Source organism: Arvicola amphibius, chromosome 11 (genome assembly GCF_903992535.2).
Source record: "Arvicola amphibius chromosome 11, mArvAmp1.2, whole genome shotgun sequence".
NCBI classification, from domain to species: Eukaryota; Metazoa; Chordata; class Mammalia; order Rodentia; family Cricetidae; genus Arvicola; species Arvicola amphibius.
In genome coordinates this window covers 18,432,240-18,447,271 of record NC_052057.2, presented here as the reverse complement: position 1 = coordinate 18,447,271, position 15,032 = coordinate 18,432,240, and the positions used below count along the sequence as shown (strand labels likewise).

Sequence of the window (15,032 nt, the reverse complement as noted above, 5' to 3'; positions counted from 1 at the left end):
CATAAATAATGTGCCTGTGGAACAGAGACAATGGAGAGTTAGCGGGGTGGGGGGAGGATGCATTTATCTGCCCATCAGTTCTCTACGGTGCCGTCTGTGCCCAGCCCAGGTAATGGAAAGACAAAGTTAGCGCTGTCCTTATCCTTAACAGGCTCAAAGGAAAGCCGCACACCATTCATGTTATAAAAACATTCCTAAACTGGATGGTAGTGGTGCACACCTTTAAGCCCAGCACTGGGGAGGCAGAGGCAGATGGATCTCTGAGTTTGAGGCCATCCTGGCCCACAGAATGAGTTCCAGGACAGCCAGGGTTATATAGAGAAACCCTGCCTTGAAAAAAACCAAAATCAACAACAACGCTAACAAATTTCTAACTGCTCAGAGTGGGGATGACTTCTGGGTTTTCTTGTTTCCCAAAGGACTGAGAAAAGGCAAGATGGAGAACCTTCGATGGCTGTTCTACAGAGACTCTGATCTAGTGAGTTATTGATTCCACGTAGAGAACTCTGCTGAGCAAAGGTGGCACTGCAAATGACACAGGCAAAAAGCTAGAGGATCTTTGCCTATCCTCTGTGTCCTGACTGTCTCAACATCAAGTTTCCTTTGGAAGTACCTTCATTTTACTTAGACTCTACTCTGACCACGTTGTCTGAGCCCTGTCATCTCCATCCTAGACAGCTTTGGCCTGCTACCTCTCTCCTCTGTAATCCATTTTTTAGAGACCAGAAGAGTGCTAACTTATTTATAAGACAGGTGGTGTCATTCTCGTGTTTAGAACACTTTATAGAACTCCTGATTTGAATGGGAAAAGTGCCTGTTTCTTCCCCCATGGCCCAGAAGTCTCTCTGTGTGTATATCTGTGATAAACATTTTCATGACTGCTTCTTCCTCTTCCAAAGGCAAGGAGTGCTTCTCCCCATTTTAGGTTGCTTCGCATCAGACAAGAGCTGTCTGCAATGCTATTATCCTAGATGTGTATAGACCTACTTCAGTTGCAGCTGCATTTTGGGTAAACATGTAATCTCCCTAGAGAGACCTCCTCTGGCTATGAGTACACAATCTACCTTACCTGCCAGGCATTTTACTTTCACTCTGGTACCTCTCATTAGCTGGTATCTCCTTGTGTGTTTCCTCTCTGCTCATGCCTAGACCCATAGCAAATGGAATCTATCTGGGAATCATGCTTCCTGTCTGTTTTCACTGCTGTATCCCAGCATCTGTGGTTGGTACCGAGAGTGAACTGTGTAGCTGCCAAAGGAAACAGACACTGGAACCTTACCAGTAGGCTACAGCCTTTTGGTGATACATAAATGAGTAAAAATGGGTTAATTTAAAGTGTAAGAGCTAGTTGACAAGAAGCCTAAGCTATTGGTCAATTAGTGTTGTAATTAATAAAGTGTCTGTGTGATTATTTGGGTCTGGGCGGCCAGGAACAAACGAGCAGCCTCTGTTTACACTGCTTCAGCCTGTAGCAGGGCAGAATAGAGCCAAGATAGAAGAGATAGAGAGAGAGAGAGAGTAGGCAAAATCAAAGAGATGCCATGTAGCTGCCGAAGGAGAAGGACCCTGGAATCTACCAGTAGACCACAGTTTTATGGCGATACACAGTTTAATGGAAATGCATTAATTTAAGGTATAATAGCTAGCTAGAAATATGCCTGAGTTATTGGCCAAGCAATGATGTAATTAATGTAGTTTCTCTGTAATTGCTTGGATCTGGGTGGCTGGGAAATAAACGAGCAGCCTCCACTTACAGAACTGGATAAACTGTTTTAACTGGAGCTAAGTGAGAGGTAGGCAGGGAAAGGCCATGTCTAACACAGTCACTGCTATCTCCAAACTGACATAGAAAGAAGTCAGACCTTTTCTTTCTTTTCTGTTTTTGTTTCATTTTGTATTGGCAGAGTTAGGGATCTCTTATCTACACTCTAGTCCCTCAGCAACTCATATTTTAGCTGTTCATCTTGGAAATAGCTCTCTGAAGTCACTGGTCACACAATGATAGTGTATTAGGTTAAGAAAATCACTTTTTAAAAGTGGCAGCTTTAAGGGAATAAAAATAACATCAGATCAAAAAGAACCAATTGTTTTTACTCAGAAATCAACCGCAAAGTCAGGTTCAGAGGGCATAAGAATCCACACCCCAGTAGGCAGGTAACCACTAGCTGTAAGACTTTGTACAGCACGTGTGTCTGCCTTTAGGTGACAAGAACTATTAAATATATTTTCTTCTATTGATTGGCTAGTTTTCGATTCCTCTGTTCAATAGAAAATTAGCACGGGGTTGCATGGGGGGGTTAAAAGCATGATTTTGCTTTGTTACTGAAGTTTCTTTTTTGTTTTATTTTATTTTTTTGCTCAAAAGCTTGATTTTTCCCCTTCACCACGACACAGACATTTAAATATGAAAGTTCTAATATTATCAACTCTGCTATTTATATATTGGTGCACCAAAATTCAGTTTTGTTTTCTGGGATAAGAATAGTTCTTTTCGGTACATGACTACAGGCAATCCAAATTTATAGGAACTGTCTTCTCAGAGCTGGTTAAGTCGGATCAGATCTCCCTGTGGGTGCTACTGCAGGCATTTGTTTGGCTCTTATGCCACTTCCGATGCCTGCACAGCCCATGAGAAAATTAAAAGGTTTTAGTAATAGCACAGGTCTAAACCCCTCATCCTAGATGCAGGAAGTCATGTGGTACAAATAGAGAAAGCTGCGGTATTTCCTAGCCCTATTACAGAGTCTGTGCTTAGTGCTATTTGGAAACGAAGAGTGGGTTTTTAAAAGCAAGTTTTCTCAAGTTTCAGTGAGTTTAGAAGTCAGCCGAGGGCTTTGTTAAAGTGCAGATTCTGCTTCATTAGGCTCAGGATGGAACCTCCAACTGAATTTTTAGCAAGCTCCTGGGAAATGCCTGTCCTGGTCCTCAGATTGCACTTTGCAGGGGAGATTAACTAGTCATACAATTTCAGTCCCTACAGACCCCCACTCCCTAAATTTACTATAACAACCTGTCATCTCTCCTTCCCTTAAAGCTTCCTAAGCTCAAACTGATTACAGAACCCCCTGTTTCCTCCACTAAAGTTGTTTTCAGCTAGATCTAGGAGAAGAAAGAAGTAACCTATTATTTCATCTTCATGTGACTAATGCCACTGGGCCTAACAGTTCTATAATGGTTTAATAGCTTTAGGGATCAAGTCTTCCGGCATGGTTGGCAAATGCTGTCCTACTGGGACTTTTGGCCTGAAAAGGCATGCCTTAGTTAAACTGAATCTCCAGGGAAATTTGGAATACTGTAAGAAAGTAAAGCCAAGCTCTAGTCGTACAGGTCTGTTGGCTTAGCAACCTGGGAAGCCTAGGCAAGAAGATCACAGGATCTCCGGAACTCCAGTGGGCAACACGGTGACAATGTACAAGGAGTTTTTAGACAGGGGCGCTTCTGAGCCAGGATCTGCCTTGCTGTTGGAGGTGTGTCCCAGAACCCAAGGCTTCTCCGTTATTTCTGCATCTTTCTAGTGATTGCCTTTTCTCTCTTCTGGACTAACAAAGTCTTTCGCACTGACATGGGTTGACTGTTTTCTCATGGCTAAATCCTGCCGAAACAACTCGTGTTTATCGGGAAAGGACTTTGGACAGATCCTGTCAGGAGTTGATAGGGGCGCATAAACAAGCCGAGTTCATGGCTGCAGTTCATGGCTTAATAGGGATGCACTCTTGCCAAATTCTTTCCTCAGAGTAAACTAAATTTCACATGTGCTATCACTTAATATACTTGCCAAAATCTGGCTGGGAACTAGGGAAGGAACATTACTGGTTTTGGAGCTTTTGTTTTGAAGCCCGCATTGATATTTCAGCTGGAGGCCCCTGGTCATCACGATCACTTTTACCCAATCACTGCCATCCCTCCAGATACCCACTCTGAGTTCTGGAGACTGCCTCCAGCCACACACCTCCTGCGTATTTATGAGATTTGTTGCATCTTAAAACACATGCCATTATACGGTATCAATTTATTAAACTGTAGGGAAACCTGCTGGCCTAATGGATCGACATTTTTTTAATACTAATAGTTTTTAATATTTGAATGGATTAATTTATATGGCGTGACAATGAGAGTGAAAAAAGCAGGTACCACCGGCCTCTCTTCTGCCACCTGCCAGTTACTGGATAAATGTCCTAAGGTCACTGGAGGCATGCCCCAGAACAAGACCACGAAAGCCTGACTGTTTTCTTCTCACTGATTGCTTCCAGGTCATGAAGCAGTCAGTTCGTCCTGCCATATTCTTCTACCATTGCCATTTCTCATGCCCACCAGAGGCCCAAAGCAACGAATGGCTCTATCCGGTCTTTAACCTCTGGATGTGTAAGAGAAAATCAACTTTCTCTCTGTGTAAATTAATTTACCTGATATATTTAGCTGGCATATGAGACATCTGACCATCACAGATGGCAGACAGAAGAGAAATAGGTAGGAAGATAGACGAAAAGATTTCCTTGAAGGAGTTGGCTCACATGGTGATAGCGACTCTCCAGTCTAACTCTGGGCCAGCAGGCTGAAGACAAGGGAACACCCAGGTTGTAGCTAAATTTAGTCTGAAGGCTGTGTGTTGGTGAGTTCCCTCTTTTTGAGGTCGTGAGTTCTTTTCAGGCTTTCAACTGGTTGAACGTGACCCAGTCACACAAGAAAAGGCAATTTTTCTTAACTTTTAACATTTAAGCTTACTGATCAGAATGTTCATCTCATCTAAACTGTCCTCACAAGATAGCAAGAATACTATCTGTTCACTTACCTAGTAACAAGCTAAGCTGACATGCAAGTTAACCACCGTCCCAGGAACAGATGTCAACAAAGATCACACTGTATTCCAAAATAATATGGAACAGTGCCTTATGCGTGAGAATTATCTTAAGGGTTCTGAGGACTGATCAGAGCCAGCGGCAGAACCTCTCATCACTCTGTCTTCTCGACCCAGATTCCATCATCTACGTTAATACAGCCAGAAAATAAAGCTTCATCATCTGGACAGGGACCAGAGGACAAGAATGGAGAAGGTGCGGTAAGCCTATTATAAGGAAAGAGTTTATTCTACTTTTCACATCAATATTCATTTCAAAATTACTAGTATCATCTAAAAAATCTTGAAGTTGATAGTTCATATGGTAAGCTATAAAATATAATGTAGGAGAAATATCTAATTTGTATAAACATGCTCTACTGAACTCCTTTTCACAATGTCGGATTCCTTTTATGTTTAGAAGTTAATGACACATTCATGTTGAGGTTAGTCTTAAAAACAATACATAATCTTGAGACTTGTAAGGATAAAGAGAATGGCAGGGGTGACATCACAATGCAGATCAAAACTATAGACCCTTAGCTCCATTCAAACCAAGACTGAGAATTGACATTCAGCTCAAAACAAAATTATCACAGACTGCTCTTTGGATATGCTCTATTGGGATTCTCAAAATGAAATAATTTGTGTTCAAAATGTCACTGCATTGTGCATGCTTCAGTTTATGTGAAGTACCATAGAGACAGCCTTGCTTTTTAATGTAAAAGATATTATTAGACTATGGATCATTTAAGTCTCTGTTTCTCATGTTTTTAGAAGAATAAAATTTATCCATAAGGATGACCTATGTTTCATATGCCAACTTAAAGTGTGTTCCTATCTTATTAACCAAGTGGTGGATTTATTCTGTCCTGAAATATATATATATATATATATATATATATATATATATATATTACATTAGTTAGTGTTTTCCAAATAAACTAATTTTCATGCTCACACCCTTGGGCAAAAGAGATACAGAAGAATTAAGGTGGGGAGATAACATTAAAAATCAGAGCACCAGAAATTCAAAATTGACCCAAAATTTGGTACCCCAAGTAGGAGAGGGATTTCCCCTTCTGTCCTCAGTCAATCCATGCCCTTCAAATTGATTCATATATATATATATATATATATATATATATATATATATATATATATATATGTGTATGTATGTATATATAATTTATTTACTTTATGTGTATGGGGTTCTGCCTATACTTATATCCGTGAACTACATTTATGTCTGGTGCTCTCAGAGACCAGAAGAGAATGTCAAGTTTCCTGGAACTAGAGTTATAGACAGTTGAGAGCTATCAAGTAGGTGCTGGGAATTGAACCCATGTCCTCTGGAAAAGGACCCAGTGTTCCTAATCATTGAGCCCTCTCTCTAGACTAGCCTTCCTATTCTAATCCAACATCTTGTTAAATCTTGTTTATTTCTGAATTGCAGGTGTGAGTGCTGGAGCCCCTATGCTTCTGTTACTAGCAGCTCCTCTACTGTCACCAGAGACCAACTCATTAACACCTCAAAACAGGCTACTAGACAGGTAACCTTCAGTGCTACTGTGAGAGTTGATCCCCAAGCCATTGCAAAACAATAAATACGACATAAAATACACGGTAAATAATTTAAGTTAGTCTATATATCACACATACAATATGAGTTGTGTTATTCAATGGATAACATTCTTTATGTTATCAAACATTTTTTGCATGTATATGAACTCTGTCTAAGCACCTGTAGCTACCTTTGATAGCACACAGAAACCTGAACTTTATAGTTCATGTCTTCCAGGGACACAACACGGTTCTCTAAAATCTTGGTCTGTACTAAACTGTCTGAGAAAAAAAATCAACACAAAGTTCAAGGATAGCAGATCAAGGACTGAGGCTGTAGCTCAGTGGGGCAAGGCTTGCTTTGCCAGCAGAATAACCTGGGTTTAGTTCCCAGAAAAAGCACAAAACTACACTAACTATGGCGTGGATATGTCAGAGCAAAGAAGTCGCTTGAGGAGAAGGATGGCACTTTGGAACCTTCCAGAGTAAAGCTAAGCGTGCAAGCTTTGAGGCTTTGAGTGCCAACATCTCATCCAACGCAATGTGGAGAAACATCGGAACCAACTTCAGCATTTTCAGCTCACAGAACAGATCAAACTAGCAGTGGCTCTACAGCGGTCTCCTCCAGAGCCATCTCTCTTGTCCACAGCAGATGAAAGTGAGTACCACTCCGATCAGCACGGTGACATAGTTAATAGAATGTGTGCATTGATTGACAGCAAAAAAGCAAGGACAAATCTGCATGTTTAAAAATTCATGGGTCTTACGCAGAGAAAGAAAGCATGTGACTGATGCTATCTATCCTTTGAGTATAGTTTGAGTGTGCTCAGGTTTCCGAAACTCAGTCCTGAATTTGCTGTTTTTACACGATGGAACTTTCAAAAGGTGGAAAGGTGGAGCCTATTGAGAGGCAATTAGGCTACTAGTCCTTGGCAGAGATTAGGGTAGCTTTGTGTCCTTGGGTAATTATTGCAATAATAAGAGTTTCTGGAGTCTTTCTTTTAAAGTGTAGGATCTCGGGAAGCCTCTGTCGATTTGTCAACTACTATATGATGAAGCAGATGCATACTCTGCTGGGAAAAACAATTCCCTGTGCAGAGTCGTCTGTGTGTGGGGGGGGGGGGGGGGGAATTTTGGTGTGGCCATGAGAACAGTGATCCTTTCTGAGACTGCTCTTGGCATTGCTGCTGAAGAACTTCCTTCCCGGGGTTGTCTCCTTGGTACCTGAGGTGCCTTAGAGCTGGGCTGCAGTTAATATCCGCAAACAAAACGACATCCCCTCCCTAGTTCTTGAAATCCAGAGGTCACTGCCAAAGCAGCAACAGTGTGGGCTGAGTGGGAAAGAGGAAGTGCTTAGCCGCGAATTCCTGAGCCATCAGTAGGTGTTGCTTGCAGACTTGGTGGCTCCTCTGCGACCTTCCAGGCAGCAGCCCCAAGGAAAGCACTTTCTTCCAGATCCCTTGTCAACGTCAACGGTGAGTGTATCAGCCCCAAGGAAATGGACAACAGAGAAAAAAATTCCAGAGTGGACAATGAGAAAAAAAAAAAAAAAAACCCTCGCTAGATTTGTGTCGTACCAACCACCCAGAGCCTTTGATTACGGTCACACTCAGATAATACAAACCAGTGCCGATACACACAGAAACCTGTACAGCCAACAGAAGGTGTGGGAAATGAACAGTATCACTCGCCACACGTTTCACATTCATAGTCAGAATGTGAGCAGTGCTTCCCAGGTCTGCCCTCAGCGAGGCTGCTGGCTTCCTGAAAGCCAGGCTGGATCTTATTCATCGTTGTCGGTGGGAAAATGGCATCAGTACAGTGCCTGGCACACCAACTCTCAAGGAGAGCAACAGAAAGAAGCCTGGGAAAAGACTGTGCATAATTATTGTAAAGTGCCTTGTTCCGACTGCAGACACACTACTGGGTGTGCTTAATATCCTGTGTGCCACCTCGGTCCCCCTCTGAGTCTGTTCCCATTGAACAAAGTGTGAAAACTTCAAATGGGAATCCTTTAGAAAGCAACCAGCAAGCTCACAGGCATTTGCATTCTGTGAACCCCTTTGCAGAAGGAATTAATTAAATCGGAAAAGCTAAGAGGTAGGAATTATAACCGACTTTAAACTAATAATCACCTGTCCACAAAACATCCTTTCTTTCTTATATCTTATAACATTTCTATTAAGTGCATTACATAAAATCGTCCTCCCAATATTAAAGATGAGTGGAGTTTTATTTTATGATAGATTGAATGGATTCTAACTCTTGCATAAACATAGAAATAGAAAGAAAATTATCTGTGGTACTGGTGACTGAAGCCAGGACCTCACGCATGTTAGTTAAGCACTTCAGCAATTAGTTTTTTCTTCAGCCCCCAAATACTTTTTATCCAGAGTATTGCATATCAAAAGGTTTTGCATGTCTGCAACAATAATCATTTTCTTGTGTAATATTAGATAAAATTCCATAATCAATTATAATTTCCATTTAATAAATGAAGTATATATTCAAGGTAACTATTAAAGATACTCTATCATGTTAAATTTAAACTAGGTTCATATATATATATGTATATATATATAAGATAAAAATTTTGATTCCAACTGTGCTATTTATAAATTTAATGTATGTACTTATACCAACATATATGACAGTTTTGATATTTAGTGATAAGGATATAGTATCTTTTTACTTGATATGGTTTATAATTTGTCTTATTAGATTCTTTGAATCATTTTATATTAATTATATTACTTTTAATTTACAAATTATACTACTGTTGATATCTTGAGTCCCAAATTTTAAAATCTATGGTGAAAACATGGCAACAAGTTTATAAAATCTAGCACCTCATAATTTTGTATCTTAGCTTATTCCTCCTAAAGACAGTTGATTATCTTTGTAAGAGAAATCCAGAGAACATGCGAATTTTTGATTAAACGTTCAATTTTTTAAGACTTGTGCTCTTATATTCAGAGATGATGGGTCTGCAGCCCCTTTAATTAGTTGAAAATGAGAAGCTAATTACATACAAGTATAATCGCTCCAGGATAGGGCATCCATAGTCACAGTGTTGCTGGGTAGCTAATTCTGCCAATGACATTCCAAGAAAGGTTTGTGTTAATGTTTCTGATGAGATTAACCTACGCCTACAAATTTGCCTACCAAAGCCTATAGATTTTAACTTAAAATAAATACTTTTCTTTCCTTTTTTATTTTTATTTCATTTTTGACTGAAAATTTTATGTATTATGCTAGTTTTACGTCAGCTTGCCACAAGCTGCAGTCACTTGAAAAGAGAGAATCTAAATTGAGGAACTGGCTCCATAAGAACAGCTGGAGGTAAGGCTGTAGAGAATTTTCCTACATTAGCCATTGACGTGAGAGGACCCAGCCCATGGTGAGCGCTACCCCAAGGCTAGTGGTCCTTGGTTCTCTAAGAAAGCAGGCTGACTAAACCATGGGAAGCAAGCTAGTAAGCAGCACTACTCCATGGCCTCTGCATATGCTGCTCCTACCCCTAGGTTCCTGGCCTGATCGTCTTTGATGATTACAATGGCTGTTCTTGGTTGTTAGATGACTAACTACATCAGGAAAAACCTACAGTCCAGAAGTGGAGGGCACACCTGGGAGAGATTAGTTTTGCTTGGTTTGAAGTGGTGAATGAATCCACTTCTACTCCAGACCTTTGAGGAAAGAGGGACCTTGATAAAATACCTAAACGTTTTACTACTAGCTTTCCCCAGTTCTTCCACAAGTAGACCTATGGCCTTTACAAGGGTAACTATATATATATATATATATATATATATGAATTGTACACAGGGGGAAAGAATTTCAGAATTTCATAAAGAAATCAGACTTTCTGGGGTCTATTGAATACTGGTTCTGAATTGGAGCTGATTTGGGGAAATCCCAAGAAACATTGTAGCCTTCCAGTTATAGTAGGGGCTTATAGAAACCAGGTGATTAATGGAGTTTTGGCTGAAATTCGACTCAGTGGTCCCCAAACTTATCCTGTGGAATTTCCCCATTCCCAGAATGCATATGTTCTAAGAGGTTGCTTGTTGGTTCCTGGCTGCTCAGCCCCAAATTAATCACACAGAGACGACATTATTTAAATCACTGCTTGGCCCATTAGCTCCAGCTTCTTATTTGCTAACTCTTACATCTTAATTTAACCCATCTCCATTAATGTATGCATCACCACAAGGTTGTGGCCTATCAGCAAATTTCGGGCATCTGTCTCAGGCGGGGCTACATGGCTTCTCTCTGACTCCACCCTTCTTTCTCCCAGCATTCCTTTTACTTTCCCCCACCTAGCTCTTTCTGCCCTGCTCTGCTATAGGCTCAAGCAGTTTCTTTATTATCCAATGGTCTTCAAAGCATACAGAGGGGAATCCCACATCATGTATAAGTGGGATAGAATTATCCCACTTAGAGGTTGGCAAAATTCTCTAATCTGTGGAGTGAGGGATATTATGTTTGGAAATGCTAAATAGAAACCTTTAGGGTTGTCTCTCTCAAGGAAAATAATGAATCATAAAGAGTGCCACATCCCTGGAGGAATCTCAGAAACTAGTGCTGCTATTAAGGACTTGAAAGATGGAGATGTGGTGTTCCCACTGCATCTCCCTTTAACTCTCCTATCTGGTCAGTGCAGAAGACAGATGGATCATGGAGAATGACAGTCAGTTGACTACCTAAAACTCAATCAGGTAGTAACTCCGATTGCAGCTGCTGTACCAGATGTGGTGGTATCTTTACTTGAGCAACTAAACCCATCTCCTGGTTGGTACATGTTATGCAGCTATTGAACTAGAAAGTAAATACCTTTCTTTCATTACCACTTCATAAGGACCACCAGAAACAATTTGCTTTCAGTTGGCAAGGTCAACAGTATACCTTCACAGTTAACTCTTCCTTCCCTCCACCATAACTTAGTTAGAAGGGATCATAATCATCTGTCTCTTCCACAGGATATCACATTAATATGCTATATTGATTGCATGTTGATTGGATTCAAGTGAGCGGGAGGTATCATCCACTTTGAACTCACTGGTAACCTATATTTTTTGAGCTCATAAATTTTATACTCATTTATTTCTCATAAGAGGTGTGTTACTTTAGCTCTCATACCAAGGGACTCGGAAAATCGATAGCTTTAAGTGGGGCCTGGAATAGAAGAAGGCTCTTCAACCGGGCCAGGCTGCTGTGCAGGCTGCTCTACCACTTGGCCCATATAATCCAACAGACCCTATGGTACTTGAGGTGTACGGTGGCAGATATGGATGCTGTTTGGTGCCTTGGCAGGTCCATATAGGTGAATCACAGAAGAAAGCTTTGGGATTTTGGAGCAAAGCTCTCCCTCCATCTGCAGACAACTGTGCTCCCTAGAAAGACAGCTCTTGGCCTGGTATTGGGCTTCCATGAAAACTGAACACTTGACAGCGGTCTACCAAGTTACCATGTGATCTAAGCTACTCTTCAGGAACTAGGTGTTATCTGACCAATGAAGTCATAGAGTGGATGTGTGCACAGCAGCAATCTATTATCAAATGCAGGTGGTACATACGTGATCAGACCCGACCAGGTCCTGAAGGCTCAACAAGTTACTCAGAGAAGCTGCCCAACTGCCTATGGTTTCTACTCCTGTTACAATGCCATCTGCTGCCAAGCATACCCCTATGGCCTCTTGGGGGGTGCCCTATGATACTTTGACTGAGGAAGAGAAGACTAGTTTACTGATGACTCTGAATATTCAAGCACCCAGGAGTACACAGCTGCGGCGTTGCTCTAACCCCTTTCTGGGAAATCTTCGCAGTGGGCAGAATTTGGGCAGTACACATGGTATTGCAATCTGTTTGGGAGGAGACGTGGCCAAATAGGTGTTTTTTTCACTGATTCAAGGGCTCTAGCCAATGGATTGGCTGAACGGTCAGGGACTTGGAAAAAGCACGATCGGAGAATTGCTGAGAAAGACATCTGGGGAAGAAGTAGGTGGCTAGATGTCTGCAAACGACCAACGGATGCGAAGATATTTGCATATCATGTTAATGCTCATCAAAGGGTGACCAGCTGAGGAGTAATCAAGTAGATAGGATGACCTGTTCTGTGGACAGTCAGGCTCCTTGCCCAGCCATTCCTGTCGTGGCCTAGTGGGCCCATGAATAAAATGGCCATGGTGTCAGAGATGGGGGTTATACATAGAGTTGACAACATGGACTGTCACTCACCATGGCTGATCTGGCTACAGCTGCTGTTGAGTGCCAGATCTGGCAACAGCAGAGACAAACGCTGAGTCCCAGATATGGCACCATTCTCCAGAGTGACCAGCCAGCAATCTGGTGGCAGGCTGGCTGCATTGGACCACTTCCTCCTTGGAAAGGATGGTGCTTTGTCCTAACTAGAGTAGATAGTTATTATGGCTATGGATTTGCCTTTCCTGCACGTAATGCTTCTGGCAAACCCACCATCTGTTGACTTCCAGAATGCCTTATCCACTACTGTGGTTTCTACACAGTATTGCTTCTGACCAAGGAACTCACTTCACAGCCAGAGAAGTGAGACAATGGGCCCACGAGCTTGGAGTCCACTGGTCCTACCATGTTCTCCATCATCCTGAAATAGATGGTCTGATAGAAAAATGGAATGATCTTCTGAAGACACAGTTATAGCACCAATTATGTGACATCCTGCAAGGCTGGAGCAGGGCTCTCCAGAAAGCAGTATATACTTTGAATCAGCATTCAATATATGGTACAGTTTCTCCCATGACCAGGATCCATGGGTCCAGGAATCAAGGAGAGGGAAACGGGATGATTCTACTCACTATCACCTCTAGTGACCCACCAGGAAAATATTTGCTTCCTGTTTCCATGACCTTAAGTTCTACTGGCCTAGAAGTTTTGGTTCCAGAGCGGGGAGCACTCCTGCTAGGAGCCATAACAAACATTCCATTGAACTGGAAGAGCAACTTCCTCCTGGTTACTCTGGGCTTCCGGATGTTCTTAAACCAACAGGCTAAGAAAGGAATAACAGTGTTAGGAGGGGTGATTGATCCAGTTTAACATAGGGAAATTAGATTGCTTCTTCACAACAGTGGTAGGGATTATTTCTGGAGTGCCAGTACTACCTCATCCTGTGAATAAAGTCAATAGGAAATTACAACAGCCTAATCCAGACAGGATAACAGACGGAATAGATCTATAAGGAATAAAGGTATACATTACTCCTTTAGGAAAGGAGCCAAGACCTGCTGAGGTTCTTGCTGAGGGTGGAAGAAATACAGAATGGGTAGTAGAGGAAGGTAGTTAGACATAACAACTAAGTTACAGAACTAATTAACTAAGATACATACTACTTCTTGGCATTTACCCAAAAACTCTGCATCCCACTACAGACAGAGATAATCCTCAGCCTCTTGGTGCTTTATTTACAATAGCCAGGAAATGGAAACAACCCGGATGTTCATCAACTGGTGAAAAGATAATAAAAATACATTTATTTATGCTTTGAGGGTTTTTGTTCTGCCACTGACCCCCCGGTAAACTCAAACCCCTTACTATTATTACTTCTATCTTTTATAAGTAGCAATTTCATATTTGTAGAAATATTTAAGAGACAAATCATTATGCAGAGGCTCTCAACTCTGTGCTGACAGTCATAAGAACCATCAGTGTGAGCTTCTGTGGGCATACAATAAGATTGCTCCAAGACAACCTAACTACTTCCAAAACTTGGGGGAATCTTGAGTCATGACCGACACTGGAAATACAAAAGATACTTTCTACACTGAATCAAAGTGATAAGGCATCCAAGCCCTGCACATTCCCAGTCTTCACACTCTAACTGTGGTTTGATCTTGCTGTTCCCACACTTGGTGCATTCAGTGCTTGCACTTGGGAGTGCTTGTTGGTCCCTCCTTTCCTTTGCTGATTTATTTTCCAGGTGGCTTAGTTTTGTGCCCATTCCCGCACTCCTCTCATGGGATTTTGGGCCTTGATTCTATGCTAATGATTTATAGCTTTCTCTTTCTTTGGATCGGACTTCTCTACGTAATTTATTCCCTGTCCGACCTGTCTACCTAAATCTAACCAGATTGAGATGACATATGAGTCTAGATCTGAAAAGATCTGTGGGGAGATGGGAGCCAGGGCAAGGGGCAAAGGTGCTGCTTTGGAAGAATAACAGGCAGTTCAGCTTGTCTACAGGGTATCTAGGGAACTGAGTGGTGTGGCAAGACATGGTTGAATGGGAATGGAGTCACACAGTTTAGAGCCTGCTGAGTCCTGGATTTTATTAGAGTCTTATTCAAACTATGGAGTCCATAGAGTGTGGAGGCCATAGGAGATTCGAGCTCTGCCTGCATTTGTAGACAGGCAAACTGATGACAGAAAGGCAAAGACAGAAGCAGGGAGAGGAGCTGGGGAGGAGAACAGTAAGCTGCCCTTCCAGGCGTCTTAGACGTCGACACTGCCAATCAGTGCCCACTCACGATGTAGCATGACTGAAATTGCTTTCCTTAGTATGAGGAAGAAGAAAAATTGTCACTATAAAAGTCATTAAATGAAACAGAAAGAAATAATGCTTAAAATAACCTTTCTTTGATCCTTAGCCTTTCTGTTGCTTTGGG

General features: G+C 41.6%; 1 pseudogene; it reads left to right on the top strand.

Moving 5' to 3' along the window:
- The first annotated feature begins 436 nt into the window (after window positions 1-436).
- Window positions 437-13,714, top strand: LOC121677353 (annotated as a pseudogene).
- The last annotated feature ends 1,318 nt before the right edge of the window (window positions 13,715-15,032 follow it).